The sequence below is a fragment of the Cryptomeria japonica genome, chromosome 6, assembly GCF_030272615.1.
Source record: "Cryptomeria japonica chromosome 6, Sugi_1.0, whole genome shotgun sequence".
Lineage (NCBI taxonomy): Eukaryota > Viridiplantae > Streptophyta > Pinopsida > Cupressales > Cupressaceae > Cryptomeria > Cryptomeria japonica.
In genome coordinates, this window is record NC_081410.1 from 98126269 (window position 1) to 98144660 (window position 18392).

At 31.2% G+C, this 18392-nt stretch overlaps 1 protein-coding gene across 42 annotated transcripts in view; it reads right to left on the reverse strand.

The window, feature by feature from the left end:
- The window catches only part of LOC131039696 (uncharacterized), a 79595-nt gene extending 62765 nt beyond the window's left edge, over positions 1–16830 (reverse strand). For 4 of the 42 annotated variants that reach the window (XM_057972506.2, XM_057972502.2, XM_057972498.2 and 1 more), the window contains exons 1-6: positions 16633–16830; positions 12742–12793; positions 11561–11612; positions 8512–8601; positions 5010–5093; positions 3336–3420 (exon numbers count right to left, since the gene is read on the reverse strand). The gene's annotated coding sequence lies outside the window, so the exon portion shown is untranslated. Of the gene's footprint in view, positions 1–3335; positions 3421–5009; positions 5094–6506; positions 6611–8511; positions 8602–8734; positions 8888–10344; positions 10397–10733; positions 10856–11560; positions 11613–12741; positions 12794–16125; positions 16443–16632 lie in introns of those variants that run through there. The other 38 variants (XM_057972503.2, XM_057972518.2, XM_057972516.2 and 35 more) reach the window with 35 other exon arrangements.
- Between the last annotated feature and the right edge of the window lie 1562 nt (positions 16831–18392).

Below are 18392 nucleotides of genomic sequence, written 5' to 3' on the forward strand. Positions count from 1 at the left end.
AACTCTCTAAAAATAATCTATGTTTGAAAATGAAAAATTCTTTAATTTAATTATGAAAAGTAGGAGAAAAAAAAAGTTCACATTTGTTTGTCATGTCCCCTCCTTAAATCGTTATATATAACCTAAACAAAACAATTATTATTATTAATTAATATATTATTTATTAATGTATGAGGATTTGAAGCTATTAAATACTTATTTATTTATTAAATATTATTATTAATTAATATTTTCTTGAAATATTCAAATAGAATAAACTAATATTATTGTATAAACAATGATATTACATACTTTTGTAATGTAGCGGTAGACTAGTATTTATTAATTATAAGTTACAGGCAGCACATCTGTGTATTCGATGGGATGCAACAGCAACTTGTATACATCAATTCGATAATAATCAAGCATTTAACCTGAGCACTTTTATTCAATATCAATTCGATAGTCAACTACAAACTAAGGGATATCTTCATTAAGAGGTACAAATGAAGGGTTACAACTCTAAACAAAAAAGCAGAATGCAAGTATATAATAAAGGGAGAATTCATTCCATCAAAGGGGAATGGAATATATATATTATGGGTAATCATCAGATGGAATATAGATATTGGCAACCTGGGATTGTAAATATATCCAATTTGGATCATTTGAGCATTTGGCCACAAAGGCCCAACCAAGCAGTAAACATCTTTGTTCTTGGTGGTATGCACGGGGATGTGCTTAATATATATACAACCTATAATATTTTTATAAAGGATTTGATAGTACTATTTAATAGTAATGTTAATATACCCTATAATACGTAAGGCAGTCATACTTACCCCATATACAGTGGCAGACCAGATCTGACACACGTCAGATCTGTCTACCCTTGCAGCTACCAGATAGACTAATGATTAGAAAATGGCATTGTTAATAAATAATAATTGATATTGTAGGGAATATATATATATATTGATTAGATCAATAACAATATTAAATCGTATGATCAGAAAGAACTAAATAGTAATATAATTATAGAAAATAATATAATCATTATAATATTTTATAAGAACAGCTCTATAGTAAAATATATATTATAATACTATCTGAAAATAAATATAAATATATATAGAAATATATGGAAATGGTAATTTGAATTACTGATTGAACTGTGGAATGACACTGATTTCATTAATGTTAAGATAGATTTGTCTCCTACTTAAGTTAGTTTAAGTCATAAGTGTATAGATATAGATTAATTATGGTTAAACAGGTCTAAACCTAATAGGGGACATTACATTGTTGTCTTCATAATACTTGTATAGCTGCAGGTAAATGCCAGTTTATCATTCTGATGTAACATTTAAGCCTCACACAGTATTCATACCAGAGTTTATTATATCGGGATTTTTTTAAACTCTTATTGTTCTTTTGTTTGAATAACGATAAAGCAAACTATTCATAAGAAGTTTCATATGAAGTTAGAGTATGGCATTGATCTCTTCATCTTTAAGCATTGGCTATTTTCAGAGATAGTTTTTGATGCCATACCATTTTTAGGTTTTTAAAGTTTTTGCTTTACCTGTAGCATCACTTATTCTTGAAACTGTTCATTGTTTGCCCCACTCTTAAAACAGCTTACAAATTCTTTAGTATATGGAATTATAAAGCTAGGCATTCTAATAGGTACCATGCATTTAGGTTTAAAAAGGTTAGTCTAGAGCCAACTAAAGAACAAATTTTAAGCTATTTTCTTTACGTGTGTATTCGCAATGAAGCAAGACATGGACTCTGTCATACAAACAATCCCCAACTATGTAATTGAATAAGTTAATTTAGAAACATTGTGCATAATCCAAAGCTTGATAGATTGATATTATCATGTTTTTGGTTCAGCTCTTCCCTATTAGTTTGTGCAAATTGAAGGTAAACTTTTTGCCTTTTCTATTATTTCTAACATCTAGATTTGATAAATAACATTTTTGGTGATTTTTTGCTTTTTTTTTATTGGCTTGTTATATTTTTCATGGTGCTCATGAAAAATAAATCCCAAAACTTAAAATGTGTAGCTATTTAAGGTATGCTCACACATACACATTCATAATTGTAAACTTTATTCATTTAAGCTGAGAGTAGCTTCTGAGGTCAATTTATATAGTAATCGTTGCATTATATTATTAAAAGTTGTAAACAAAAGTTCTTGACTAACAATTAAAAATCTGTCATTTACTCTTCTTCTTTTCTTGGGTTGCAGTATTAGATTTTATAAGTGAGGAGGCAATAGATGATGCTTGGATGCCATTTTCTTATTTGAGTGAATTAAATTGCCTTCTTGGTGCTAGTAATTGTCGTATTCGAAGAAGAGCCAAAGCACTAGTAGAATGGGATGAAGTTGATTGAACAGTTGTTGTTGAATCAATATCTAGATCTGTAATGACTTGTGGAGTTGTGTTTGGAGATTCTCATGCTGCACCTCCCAGGTAAATCTTTCAACAAGAGAAGGAAGGTGGTTGCACATAATTCCTATAAAATTATTTGAGTCATCTATATGGCAAAGAAATGAAATATAAATTTATGTTTCCACGCCTTAACTAAATTGATTGACTGTCAGAGGTGCATGGTATTAGCTCCAAGTTTCTAAGAGTCGAGATCTTGTTTTTAACTTTATGGCTTCGGCTTGCCAGTCTTGCACTGTGTACTATATCATTTACTGATATAGGAAAACTCAGTGGTTGAGTAATTAAAAGTTTTGGACTTGAGTAAATCATAGTGAAATCAAGCCCATGTTAATTTATGATAAGATCCATTGCAAAAGCTCTTCAATTATATTGAGTTAGAAACTTGGGTGAGTAATACAACATGGCTATGTATGGCAATTTTCAATGTGTATTTGCCGTTTTCAAATTAAAAATATATCAGAAACTGGAAAGAGACTGCTTTGGAAAATTGGAATGATTTCAACCTTGAACATAGAAAATACATTTGCTAAGGTTGATTTTTTGTATATAGATTGAAATGTTCTCAGAGAGATTGGTTTCCAGTGGCCTTCTTAAGACTACTTGTTTATCTGTTTTGGCTACTAAATACAAACTAGTTATGCAGATGTTGGGACAACCAGCTTTCCATGTGCAGCTAGAATCTTAAAGAGTCTATAATGAAGAATGGTATACTATAACCAACATTTGGATTATGTAGAAATAAAAGCACCAACTGTTTATAGCTTTGACATCTCTCTAGTTAGTGAAAATTGGAGATAAGAATAGAAAGTACACCTCAATGAGTGCTTAAAATTGTTTTTTGCATTGTACTGGAGGTTAATGAAGGAATAGGAAAAAGAAAACCAGTGACCATACCTATAGCCAAAGATATGTGTTCAAAAAGTATTTCCTCAAGCATGAATCCTACTAATATTGTATATTGGTTGTACTTGTTGTGTACCTACACACATTATACAAACTGTGTTAGTAGAGACAAGGCACACCATTTGTTTGTTCAATGTCGTGTAATGAATAAAACACAAAGAAATTCTTTTAATTTTTTGGAAGGATTTGTCATCTAATTTTTAACAATAAATTTATAGAATGCCAGCAAAAATATTATGAATAAACAGTAAATGCTAGTTATTTTTTTATTTTTTATTGTTAAAAATTGATGAGAAAATCTTATGGCATTCAAACAATTAGTTCATGTGCCTTGTCTCTACTAACACATTTTGTATGACATTGGTAGGTATGGTGACTGATTTTCTAGCTCTATTAGATCAGTCCTTTGATTTCATAAGTTTGGCTCTATGACTATTTTTAGTTTTATGAATTTCTTCATTTGGCTCTTCCATGATCTATAGTTCAAACTCTACATTGTCACTGTTCTACTATCCAAACAACTTGTGATTTGTTTACAATATGAAATAATGCTAAAATGTAGACATTAGCTTGCTTCTACAAACAATATTGTTGATAAGCACAATTCAAAATCAGTTGCATTACATGTGTTGTACTTCACAACTACATTAGCTTGCTTTGTCAAACAACACTGCTGATAAGCACAGTTCAAAATCAGCTGCATTACATGTGCTATAATTCACAGCTAGATTTTCAAAATAAATGGTCATATTGAAATAGCCATGGCTAAATCGATAACAAATTGGAAGTCATTTGAAAAATAAAACAATGACAATCGACGGTTTAAGCAGAAAGTCATGAAAGAACTAAACCAAGAAATTTCTTAAAACATAAACAGCCACCATAAGTCAAAGTTATTGCTAAGCCCTTGCTTAGCCCTTGATCAAACACAGTCCAAATAATGCGAGTTAAACAAATCCTACGAGTTTAAAAAAATCTCATGAAAATAAACTCTGACACAAATACTGTGTGAATCTTAACTATTACATCAAAATGGATGAACTAGCATGTATCTGCAGTTGTACAAGTATTATGAAGACAACACATGTGAACACTTTTATTTTCCCTATTTTTAAAATTAAAACGAGAAAAACCACTGGTAAAAATATAACGATCCAATCAGGAAAAAGAAAAAAATCAGTAGAAATGCTATTTATGAAATCTAGATGTTAGAAACTATAGAAAAAGGCAAAAAAATTACCTTTAATTTGCACAAATTAATAGGGAAGGGCTCAAACAACAACATTAGTTCCAAAATAGAGAATCCCCAACTCTGTAATTGAATAAGTTAATTTGGAAACATTATGCATTATCCAAAGCTTGATAAATTGATATTATTGGTGAATGGCTTTGTGGTTTGTGTGTTTCTACTATGATCAAGTTTTGTGACATATTTTGCTTCTTTGTAGCAACATTTGTAAGCATATTGATGGATTTATTAATCATTGCAAAAAAAGTTGTCTTAGAGATGTTTTGATTATGCTGTTAGTGAGAAATCAACTACCATGTTCCACAACCTAACAAGTCACAGCTAACTTTTTATAGCTTTGATGAGTGCAAAAAATTGTTTTTGCATTGCACTAGAGGTTAACCAAGGAATAGGAAAAAGAAAAGTAGTGACCATACCTACAGCCAAAGATATGTGTTCAAAATTATTTCTTCAAGCACGAATGCTACTAATATTGTATATTGCTTGCAGTTGCTGTGTACCTGCACACATTATGCAAAATGTGTTAGCAGAGACAAGTCACATGGTCTATTTGTTGAATGTCATGCAATGAATGAAACAAAAAGAAATTCTATGGACAATAAATGCTAGTCATTTTTTTATTTTTTATTATTAAAAATTTAATGGGAAAATCTGATGGCATTCAACAAATAGTCCATGTGCCTTGTTTGTGCTAACACATTTGCAGGTCTGCTTTAAACCTGCTATAATGTTCCTCATAGATCTACCATAATTTTGGTTATATATCTACTCATAGAATCTACATAAAATGTGTTCTATTTGTTCTTTTCTTTCACATATTTGCTGGTATATTCATGATTTATCTTCTACATCTTCACACACAAGTCTGGTATAATATGCTTGAACAATTTGCTCATAAACTCCCTTTATATCTGGTACAAAACCTCTTTTAGATCTGCTCTTAATGTCTGATATATATATGTTCTTAATTCTGAAATAAATGGAAAGGATATATATCATTGGTTTCTCCCCCCATTCATGGGATTTAAGAGTAGATATATATTATTAAATGATCATTTATTGAAGAGTTGGAGTAATTAATAGATCATTGGTTTATTGGAGCCCTCATCCTAAGGGAGTATGAAAACTTAATTTCCACGGTGCCTCAAAAAGGCACCCTAGCCCTTTGGGTGTGGGTTATGCTCCACTAGATATTTATATTAATGAAAGAAATCCAAAATTTGGTAAGTTTCCACATTGTAATCAAAATAAGTTCATAATAGTGCAGAGAATTTAAAATATTTATTTTCAAAATCTAGAATCTTGAATCTGTAAGAACATCTGAAAGAACATTTGCTTTGAAACGTTTTGACAATGGCCTGAAAAATTCAAAAGGGCTTGCCTCACATAAACACGAATTTGTTTTTTGTTTCCTATCTCAAACATCAGCAGTACTTTCAAGCCCAGAAAAGGGAAGGCTTTACCTCTTGTTCCAATCTTTCTATTTGTTCCAATCTTTCTAATCATCTCTAGTCTTCTAAGACATCTTGGATTTTATCTAGAATCACTTTAGGTAGATTATGCAACCTTTTCAATTCAACTCACGGCTTTTCAGGTATGTTCAGAATCACACTTAGGTCCTTGACATCCTCATTATGACATATTCAATATACAACGCATTCAAAGTTGGTAGGTATCTTTACTGAAGGAAATTTCATGGATAGATATTTGGACTAGGTAACTTCATCACTTTTAACATTTCTGAATATATATGTAACTTTGGTTGTTTTTATCTAGAATTCTTTATCTATTTCAGAGAAAAGAAATGATGGTATCTTTTAAAATAATGCAATGGAAGCCCATTTATAGAAGTATTACTTTTCTCTCTCAAACGTTCTTATCAACTGCAGCTTGAAAAGTAGTGGTAGTTATACCCGAGGAAGGGATTCTGCATCAATATATGCTTTAGGCCTCAACTAGCATCAAGGAACGTTGTAGTAATGTCGATGATCAAGTTAATTATGACCATGGGGGTTGCCTATAAAAGAATACAGATGCAAGAATTTTAATAATAATATCCCCTCACTAAATAGGCGAGGCAGTCCTCTTCATTCTCAAAGAAAAAAAAAGAAAAAATTATAGCAATGCTTCTCATGTCAATATTGTTGCACCAGGTGTTGACCATGTGTTCCTATCAATGCACTTCATAGCCATACTACTTCATCTATTCCAACCAATAATTATTTCCATGTTGATGTCTTTGAGCATAATGCTATCAATGAAGCTATTTTATAAAAATTAAATTTAGTGCATAGATTCCCGGTACCTATAACAAGTCTTTTGCTTTTGAAACTCATGATGTCAACTATGTTGAAGCCATTACCTTGCATGCTGCAACATGTGTGAGAGTCTTGCACGTCTTGAATGAAAATGATGTGGACACTGGAAATTATTTTCATCTATTCATCTTACTTCAACGATTCTGGTTTGTTAATAAAGATTTTAGAGTTATTTTGACAACACTTTACAATTCTAGAAGATGTCAAAATGTTGATTAAAGAGATTGTCATCAAGGAACATAAATTTCTATTACTAACCATTTTCTCATCAAGGAACATAAATTTATGTTATAAACATTTGCATATTTCATAGGTCATCATAATATTATGTGTCTGCATACAACATTGTAAAGTTTATTCTTTTATAGTACAGAAAACTAGTTAAACAGATAGTTAAATAGTTGAGTACAGGATGGGCAAAGACTCAGTCCTCAGTAGCTGAGGAGCATGATCAACCACTATAACCTTCAAACCTCTAAAATATTCATCAGATTGGTGTACTACTTTAATAGTGGGCACATTGTGACTTATTAAGTAGCCAAAGACCACTTGTAAAGAGCTTGGTTTGATATGAAATAAAATTCAAGTGGAGCTGTTTGTTCCAGGCTATCAAAGAAACCTAATATGGCAAGTATTGCATTGATGAATTAAAATAGAATCTTTATATATAGAAGAAATATAGTATTCTTGGTTAAATTCTTCTATTGTTATGCATATGAGATCCTTGGTGGGAGATCACTTGTCGCTTATGTTGAAAGTCTATCGATACTGGTTATAGAAAACCTAGTTGAATGGAATTAACTTAAATGAAAAATTATAGAGAACCCCAAAATTCAAATCTGTGGAAGACATGTCAGATATTGTAAAGCTCAATTGACTGGAATGAAGTTGAATGCAAAAGTATAGCAAATCCCAAAATTCAAATCCATAAAGGCATGTTGGATATTGATACTTGAGCTGATGAAAACTAAATGCAAAATTGTAGCAAAGCCCCAAATTCAAATTATCATAACAGATGTTTAGCATTGAAAGCCTACTTGATGATATAATATAAAAAAATAAAACATAAAGTTACGGTAAAACCCAAAATTCAAATCCAAAGAAAACTTGTCTGGTATAAAAAGCTAATTGAATGGAATAAACATAAACCTAAAACTATGCCAAAACCCCATATTCAGATCTCCATAAGACATGTTATCTACTGGAAGAGCCACAGAATCTGTTGTAAATCATAGAACTATTGCAACTTTATGTGGCGAGGAAAGAATTCTCCGGCTCTTTGAATCCACTCAAACCTCAATTAAAAATAAGTCGCCCTCTAAAGATTTCATGCTTTAAACAAATTTTCAAACAAAGGATCCAAATGCCGAAATTGTAGAAGACAAGGATCACAATACATTAACTCTGTTTCTTAATCTTGGACTAGAAAGATTTCTGCACAACAAAGTCTAACGTGAACAAATTGGGCGGATTATAGATTCAACATAACTCAGAATTCGGACTCAAAATTGAATGTAAATGCACACATATTATAATCAAACTTGTAGATTTGCAGGAAATTAAGCTCTAGCAATGATATCAGACAAACAATGAACCTAACCTGTAGTCAAAGCAGGGTATCTAGCGAGCTCCTGTCGGTAGTTGTGGATGAAGCTGGTGACGTATAGAGTCTGGTAACGGCCTTGAGCTACTGACGCCAGCAAACACAAACAGAAGAAGAACGTTAAGACAATACAACAATATCTAATGTGCTCAATGTTTCATCCTGATTCTAGTTGCAGGGTTTCGCAGACAAAATGCATAAAAAAACAAATTCTAGTTACCTGGGTATGAGGGGAAAACATTACAATTTATTTTCCTAATTGTTATAAATCTACAAAATGAATTCTGAGACAGCACTGCGCCTTTAATCATGGAAAGCAAAAACCCTAACTACAGGGTTTAGTTGATGAAATGCAGGAAGACAAACAAAAGCTTACTTGCGACTGAAGGGAACATTAACACTTGAATCCCAAGCAAAACAAGAGCTCTGATGGAGCTATAGTCCCTGCCTTTTGCAAGTGATGGGGGAATGAAGTATTGGATTTGAGAATGGAAATAGAGAATGGAGAGAAGACTTTGCAGGAGAGAGTGGGAAATAAAGGCAATAATGTGCATTTTGTGGTTCAATTAAGTCTTTGATATAGGGATATTGGAGTTAAATGAAACTTCCAATACAGAATCACTGATTTATAAAATGTAATATTAATTACTTAGTGTAGCGTACAGGTATTTTGTGCATGTTCTGAATGTGTTCAGTTTATTATTTATTAGAATTTTATTGCTGACAGCATCCAGAGGTGCTAGAGATGGTCAAAACTAAGATTTGCATGTCAAATTCAAATATAGTGAACATTTCATCAAATCTTAACTCATTCAGTGAATATTATACAGTGAAGAAAAGTGAAACAATAAATTGCATAGTAAACTTTTGAAATATTAAAAGAATAAAGTATACATGCATAATTTGTAACATAAAATATATACTATTAAAACATGCTATGGATTTGACATCATAGAGGTTTTTGTATTTATATGTTATAATTTGGAAAATAGTTGAAAGTTGATACTGGGTACAAAAATGATAACTAGTTGTAGTTTGCTATGAACGAGTCTTGAAAAGTACTATTAAATGGCAATTTGAAAAGTATCATAGGCAATGTTGTATCTGTTCTAGATACAGGTAAAGATTGGACAAGATTTATATTTACAAAAAGCAAGCATGGCATCAAATGTTTGTAGTAATCATTTGGGACCCTGTAAAACTAAAAAAATAAAGATATTAATTATTAAAGTTGGAGAGCAAGTGAAATGTGCAAATGTACATGAACAATGCTGATATCACATATGCATTGTAGATATTTTTTTATTTTATTTTTAATATGCATTGTAGACATTATTCCTATGTCAAGTTACATTACATTATTTTATCAAACCCTTCTGATTGAAAATACCATAAAGAAAAACAATAAGAATCATTAAGCATATACAGAAATAATCCTTTAAAAATATAAAATTTATAGTATTCCTTCCAACAGAACTTCAATCTGATGTGTACATTGTCGAAAAGGGATTCAGGAAGCTTATTGAAGATTAATCCTCTTGCTTTCCCTTCTGATTATCATGACAATAAAGAGTTGGATGGAGTTGTTCAAACTAAATTGAAGTAACAAAAATGACGTTGCAGTTATGTTCTTCAGCATGAAATGTCTATTTTATGGTTAGCAAGATGAACAAAATAACAGTATTAATCTATGTAAGTATTTTCTGCCATGTCAACACAAGTCATATGCTATTGAAATCAGCATCGTATTAATAGTTGAAGCATCAAAAAGAAAGTTAATAAACTGTTTTATAAGTCCATAAAGTAAAAATTTTGAGTTTTGTTATGCACCTATCTCTTTGATTGGAGTCATCGTGGACAATCATGTTGTAAATGCTATGAGCTGTAGTACAAGAGAGAATTTCAGAAAATCACATTTTAAGGCACATAAAACAATAGCTTGCAGAAATATATGTACATTTGCATACGTCATGGCGGTGTAAAAAGTATCAAGTAGTAGTTTCTGTATTGCTATACCCATGGTAGAACTAAATTTTTTGAGACATGGCAATGAGAAATATGAAATATAGTAATAACATTGTAATAAGATGAGTAAAAAAAAAAACGATTCAATTGAGCAATTCATTAGAAATTGATAAAATAATTCAGTTTGGTATATAAAGAAATTAGGATGATAGGAGTACAAGATATATGGATGTGTTTGGAAAAGTTAGCATTACCTTGAGGAGTAGTGCGTAGTGAATGAAGATCTTGTTGGAAATGGCAAACTTATTTTATACACTCTGCAATTTGCAATTGTATGTGCTTATCCTTGAAAAGATAGGCTCATAATGTCCAGCAGCTGAATTTGTGTCATGGAAAAGAATTGATATTGGAGCATGACATGCATCTTTATTGAAATGCAAATATCTTTTTTTGCGTTTCAAGGACCAAATGCATATGGGTATATTTAACCAATGTGCTAACCAGTGGACACAAAATGTGTCACCCCAAAGTCCAATTTCACCATTAGCATCGATTTATGTTGCTGAAAGTCTCATTCTACATAGATATGTATTTTTGTCATGTATATTATGCAAATCATATAGTATTGTTGGATGTAATTCATGTTTAAAAGACTTCAAAGTTCAAAGCTACAGGACAACCTTCGTGAAGACAATGTAAGAAATGGTCCACAAGACCATTACGTAGTTCATTAGGTGTATATCAACAACGAAGCAAGACATGTATTGTGTCAAATAAGCAGTCACCAACTTTGTAGTTGAATGAATCAATTCAAAAACAATGTACCTTGTCTAAAGCCTCGTCAATTGATATCATATTTTGTTGGTCATGTGATTTGTATGTTTCTACTATAATTGGGTTATCTGACGCATTTTGTTTGTTTGGACTAGTGTTTGCAAGCATTTTACTAAACTAGTTAACCAATCTAAGAAACTTTGTATTTGTAGTAGTGCCAACTTAGAGATATGGAATGTAGACAAAGAGGAAAGCAATTATGTTTGAAGAAATAAACAAGGAACAACTTTAAGAATTCATTACTCACCTTGAGCAATAAGTGTGTGGAAACTAGAACGTTGCCCTGCGCAAAAGATAGCCTGCAAAACAAAAGCACAATTATATTGTCAATCCATCTGGAAATATTTGTTTTTACTTAAAAACTAAGTTACCGGTTCGGGTTCGGATTCGAGTACGGATTCGCGGATTCGGCAAAAAAAAAAAATCTTCGGTACAGGTACGGGTTCGTCCGTACACATATATATTTTTTAATTATATATATACCCATATATTATATATGTGTTCAATATATACAATCCATACAAAAATAAAATATACAATGTGACTTTCCATACATAAATGATAAATCATAAATCCATAATTATTAATTGCCAATGCCAATAAATATTCATATATCGCAAATGTAATCAGTAAACTAATAACTAAAGTCTAATATCATATTCATAATTTGCAAAAAAGATAATATTCAAGTTTCAAGTCTTTTTTAAAAAGTCATAAAGGGGCGAATTAGAGTTTTATTATAAAAAAACTATTTTAAAAAGACTTTTTTTATTGTTTTTTTGACCCGTGGCCCTGTTTTTTGGAAACCACGGGCCTGGGTTCACGCGGGTCCTCCTGGGTTCACCCAGGTCCTCCTGGGTTCTTCCCGAGTCCTTCCCAAGTGGTCGGGTTCACACTTGGGAAGGACTCGGGAGGAACCCAAGTCGAACCCAGGAGGACCCGCGTGAACCCAGGCCCGTGGTTTCCAAAAAACAGGGCCACGCATCAAAAAAACAATAAAAAAAGACTTTTTAAAATAGTTTTTTTATAATAAAACTCTAATTCGCCCCTTTATGACTTTTTAAAAAAGACTTGAAACTTGAATATTATCTTTTTTGCAAATTATGAATATGATATTAGACTTCCACCTGGGAAGGACCCGGGAGGAACCCAAGGAGAGCCCGGGGAGAACCAGGACCGGGCAAGAACCAGAACCCGAACCCAGGCCAAAAGGGAAAGAACCGGTAACTTAGCTTAAAAATCAGAATTTCAAATCTTCCCCAAAATGATCCATATATAGTAGCAGAAATATAGCTCTTTTGAATAGGTTGAATGTGACAATCGCAATCGATGCACAAAGCAAGAAAGCCCACAGATGGATGCACAAAGAACATCGCAATTATGTTTGAAGAACTAAACAAGGAACAACTTTAAGAATTCATTACTCACCTTGAGCAATAAGTGTGTGGAAACTAGAACATTGCCCTGTGCAAAAGATAGCCTACAAAACAGAAGCACAATTACATTGTCAATTCATCTTAAAATATTTGTTTTTGCTTAAAAATCAGAATTTCAAATCTAATTTCTAAAATTCTTTTCAACAGCACCCTCGAAAATTAAGTAAAATAAAAAACAAACCTATAAAATTCAAAACAACTTAAATTCTATATAAGATGTTTTTTTATTCATTTTCATGTGAACATGAAATGCTAATAAAACTTATAAAACAGTAAACACTAAATAGATAGAAGTATATGCATAAATTTAGTTATTTAAAACACCCATTCAAGATATAAAATATAAAAGATTAAATTAAAGAACTAGCTCTCATATTTGATTATTTTCTTGAAAAAAAAAATATTTTTATTTTTTATTAATTATCTTATATTTCTATTATACGATTACAACTCAAATCAACATTATAATTTTTTTAACTAAATAAATGCTTAAAAACACAACCATAATTCAATAATATTGAAGTAAAACTATTGAAAGTTAAATCAAAATAATGTGACTTATTTATCATCCCAAATGTGTTTGTTAAAATTATTTAAGTATTCTGTTACTTGAAATTTATAAAATTATCTAGCATGTCCCTTTTTTTGCCTTTGTCAAATGATTTAGATGCAAGGTTAGAATTTTATTCTACCACCAAAGAATCAAGATGGGAAGAAAGGAAGACACTTATGGTATTGAGATCTTATTTGGAAGGAAATTCAAAAAGTTATAACTTGAATGTTCTTTTTTTATAAGAAATGCAACTAACAGGAATACAGAGGAACTAGGATATGATAACCTAGGGAGATTGCAGACATGCAAGCATATATAAAACATCATATTATTCAAAATGATCCATATATAGCAACAAAAGATGGATGAAGTCCAAGGGGTTGAGCTTAACTAGTTAAAACACTGGGTTCTCACTGTGGAGACCCAAGTTCAATTCCCAATAGGGACATCTAAAGTGGAATTCTAAGTTGTGACTCTTGGCCTTCCATAGGATGAGGAAGGTCTCGGGGTCAATCTAATCAACCATAATAATAATAATAATAATTCAAAAATATGTAATGGGGATGGGGCCCCCTACTGTGTCCCCACTGGTTCATAGCTCCAGTCAAAAGCTATTCAGGCTTCGGCCAATTACCAATCAAAAAAAAACAAAAGATGGATGAAGAGTACGAGAGGATACCCCACCAATTTGGCAGCTAGGGAAAAGTGGTTCTTATCAAAATTACCTGTTTGAGTTTGATTAGGGATTAAGAATGCTTTTGAAGCATAAATTTTCTGTTCTACAAGCAAACAAATGCATGGTTAGTGCATTTCATAAACTCAAATGTTTGCTTCTATAATCCTTCTTTTGGAAGTTTTTTTTTCATAATGGTACTATTTAAGCTTAGTATTAGAGCATTCACTCTTGTCTAAAAATATAGTCCATAATGAGTGAAATTCTGAACTTGACGATGGTTTGAATGATTGTTGCTTCTGTGATGTTATGTCACCATTAAATTATGAAAAAATATAATGAATTACTGTTATAATAGACCTGAATCATCCAAATTTATCAAACATTTATCTCAAATGATTTCAAAAACTTGTTTCCATGATGAATGAAAATTTCCTAATTGACAAATATTGATCTAGTATTCATATCACACATATAATTTGACTCAAAAACAAAAAAAAACGTTGCAGTCAAATTTCCACCAAAGCTTTGAATGCATAGAAATCCATCTCTGTCATGTGCGCAACTACTAAGATGAAGGCCCTGTAAGCTGATACCAATGTACATGAAGAAAGTGTTGAATAGGAGTGATAAATTAATCGATGTGGTAATCAGCATGGACAAATGGGTAATCTATGATCATGGATTAAGAGACTTAAGTTTTGCATCTATGGAAATTGTAATGATTAAGTCATCCTTTTCTCTCTGTTGTCTCAGTTATTGTTAAAATACTTATAACCTCAAATGCAAGCTAGGATCTCAACAAAAGAAAAATAATCATTACAAGCACAATACCGGAATTTCAATACAATACAAAAATCTAATCATGATAACTTTTCCAAAAAAATAAGTGTTAAGATTTTTTTGAATTCTTTTCAAAAGTTTGTAATTTTGATAAATACATAATTGAAAACATCAAAACAATTGTATTCATACCACTTTCTTTATCAGGTTCTTACCCGATATAGGCTTCTCTAAAATAATTAATAAGTGTTACTCCCAAATTTTTCAATGAAGGATAACATAAGTGATATTTATAAAAAAGATTTAAAGTTTTACAATGTAATACTTTTTCTGGAATATGAAATTATTAGAAAGGGAAAATATTGATAAATTATTCTGAACTCATCCGTCAGAAAAAATGTTTTGCTAAGAAGACAAAAAAAACTATATTTAAAATGAAAACACAGATTCCCCTAACCATTCTATAAACTTCAGTAAATGTGTCATTCAGAGATGCCATATCCATCAATATGGACCCCTAATTGAACTATAAATGATGCGTGAGTGCAGAAGCAAGATATTGGAAATAATATTCGCAGCTTCTGACATTGTGAGCAAACCGCGACAAGGCCAATCAGGCCCCAGAAGAGATTCTGGAGAGCAATTGAGTGTAGCCTTCTGAATGCTAACTGTTTGACAAAATGCCTAAAAGAAATGTGGGCTTATGGAATGCCATGATCGCACGATATGCACATAATGCATTCCTTGAAAACGCTTTAGAAAATTTCAAGAAAATGCAATCGGCAGGTGTAAAGCCAAATTGCACAACCTTTGCCAACATCCTCCCTGCCTCAGGGCACAGTGAACTGTTTGATAGAATGCTGCTAAGAAATGTTACTCATAAACTGCGATGATTGTAGTATTTACACAGAATAGATTTATTTTAAAAAATCTGGAGATTTATTTTAAAAAATCTGGAAAGGCATTCAGAAAATGACAAATGAATCATGTAAACTCAAAGACTCTGTAAAAGGATAAAAATGAACATCTGGACCTGTGAAGTTCCTGTCAATAAAAGAGTCTTATTTTCTTATAGTAATCTGCTTAGCCAATGTATAGAATACAATAAAGAGTAATTAAAATCCTAAATTCCTTACAGGCATTCTCCTTGGGCATTTTATAAATTGAAAAACATAGCCAGCTAATGAAAATAAACCACCATTGCATATTGAATTTAATACACCTTCACCCTAAAAATTCAAATACTGTAATGTACTCGATGACTAATTTGGCCAGGAGTTTGCTGCGTAACCAGAGAAAGAGCCACCTGATTTCTGTTCTGGCCAAGGGTTTTCATAGTATTGAAGAAGAGATCTTTCTTATCCTACCTACGCAACTGGGAAGAGGACGTGTGCTCGGTGTTGTTAATATCCACTTGACAGAGGAGGAGAACCTTAGTCTCATGAAGTCCACCCGGTCCATTCTGGATGTTCAACAACGGCTTTCTATTTCACAGTTTCTATGTTCCTACGCCTTTTTGCTTTGTTATTACATGGTTTTTTAAGACCCTGCATACATACAGGGTTTTGCAATGCTATTATATAGTTAGCCCTTAAAGTTTATTCTTGGTAGAATAGCTGCGGAAGATTCGACAGTAGCCCTTTTTGTCGGATAATTTCGCTGTGACCCCTCTTTAGCTGCGAAACTATTGCAAACTAGGATTAGTCTTCCCTCACAGGTTTGTTTGTCAGCAAATGGATGCAAGGTACAATAGACAAAATTATGGTCAAAACAAACAAACTCAAGCAAGACCGCGAATTTGGGTCATCAGAAAATGGAGAGAAAAATTGCAGATAACATTTCATCTTGAAGCATGAAATTTTCTACAAACTCACCTAGATAAATCAATCTGTTTCCCTCTCTACAATGTTGTCTCCAGAGTGCCTGATTACGGGAATGCTTTCAACCAAATCTTCTTTATAGCAACAAATACTAGCAATTGCACCTTGGTGTGCAATAGGTACGTCAATAGATGTAGAATGATAATTAACAAGAGCTGTGATACAGTTAGAGTCCCTGCCTTCTGCCAAAAAAATGAGATTTGTTCTATGTTTGTGTTGAAAAATGTCAAGTTGAGCATTGTTTATCTAAGATATTGTATGTATAAACTATAAGGTTATTTGGAATAAAGAATCAAATATAGAAAAAGAAATTTGAATTTCACATGTGCATTAACATTAAAATGTTATATTAGCACAACATCCAGGTGAACTAAAACTTAAAAAAAAAGATTATATATATTTTCTACATAGATATTATATTGACTAAACAAATAATAAAATTAGAATGCACAAATTACACACAAGTAAAAATTAAAATTCAAACTTGTATAATATTGGCTGTTGGTTTAATTTTATGTATTATTATATTCAATAGTATTAAAGGGTAGAATGTAATGATAGGAAGAGGTGACATACGAAACAATACAAATACAAAACAAATAAAATAGATATTTTTTATTAATTATCAAATTAAAAATATAATATTAATATAATCAAAATTATACATCATTAAAAGTTGAATTCAAACTATAATTTTTTTTGCTCAAATTTACTAAACAAATATTACAAATAGAATGCATCATTTACACATAAATAACAAATCAAAATTAAACTATACAAATTTAGTAAACAAATTATAAAAATAAAATGAATATCATAAAACTAATAATAAAACTTATGACTTCTTTTTACTTTCAAAATGTCTTCTATGATAGTATAAACTGATTTAGTAGTTAATGTGCTCTTTTTTTTTTTGATAAACTAAATATAAATAATAAATATAATCAAGCAAATATTTATGCGTCTCTTAATGTATGAAAGACAGAGACATAGAAATGTCTGCAGATTTTTAATTTACGCTTTTCTTCATTTAATGTGCTCACTTATTAGCAAGAATTGCTAGCATTAATGGGCTCGACAACTATACAAGAAGAAAAAATAATAAAGAGTGTAGGACAATATTTAGCAAAGTTTAGAGCTAATTGTTCATTGGTTGGAAGATTTTTTTTTTCAAAATTTTAATTGAAAAGAACCCTAGCAAAATTAAGAGTGACCAATCAAAAAAAAGGAAATTTTAGAAAACAAAAACAAAAGTGTTTCTAGGAACATATAGCTATCACAAGTTGTTGTGCTGATTCATCTGGCTAACTATATTTCAATAATCTGATAAATCAATACCACAAGATTTCATTTCAAAACCAATAGATATATCACAATAACTAGACTATATACAGACATGAACATCAATAATGCTTATTGCTTAGATTCCATTTGTTCCGCTAAATGTTAAGGATTTTTTTACAGTAACTTCCAAAACACAGTTGCTAAGATTAAAAACATGAGCAATAGGTTATACACATGAACATTGCATTTATCTTTAAAATCAAAATCAATGATATAGCTTTTAAACAGTACCATAATATTTGAATAATCTCATAAATCAATATCACACACATGGTTTCATTTCAAAAACAATAGAAAAATCACAATAGCTTTTTTTCTATTAAAAATTTAGTTAGATTTAATCACCGCTGAGAAATTACTATTGCAATCAATCAAAATACAATTTGAAACTGGTTAATCTAGCAGAGAAT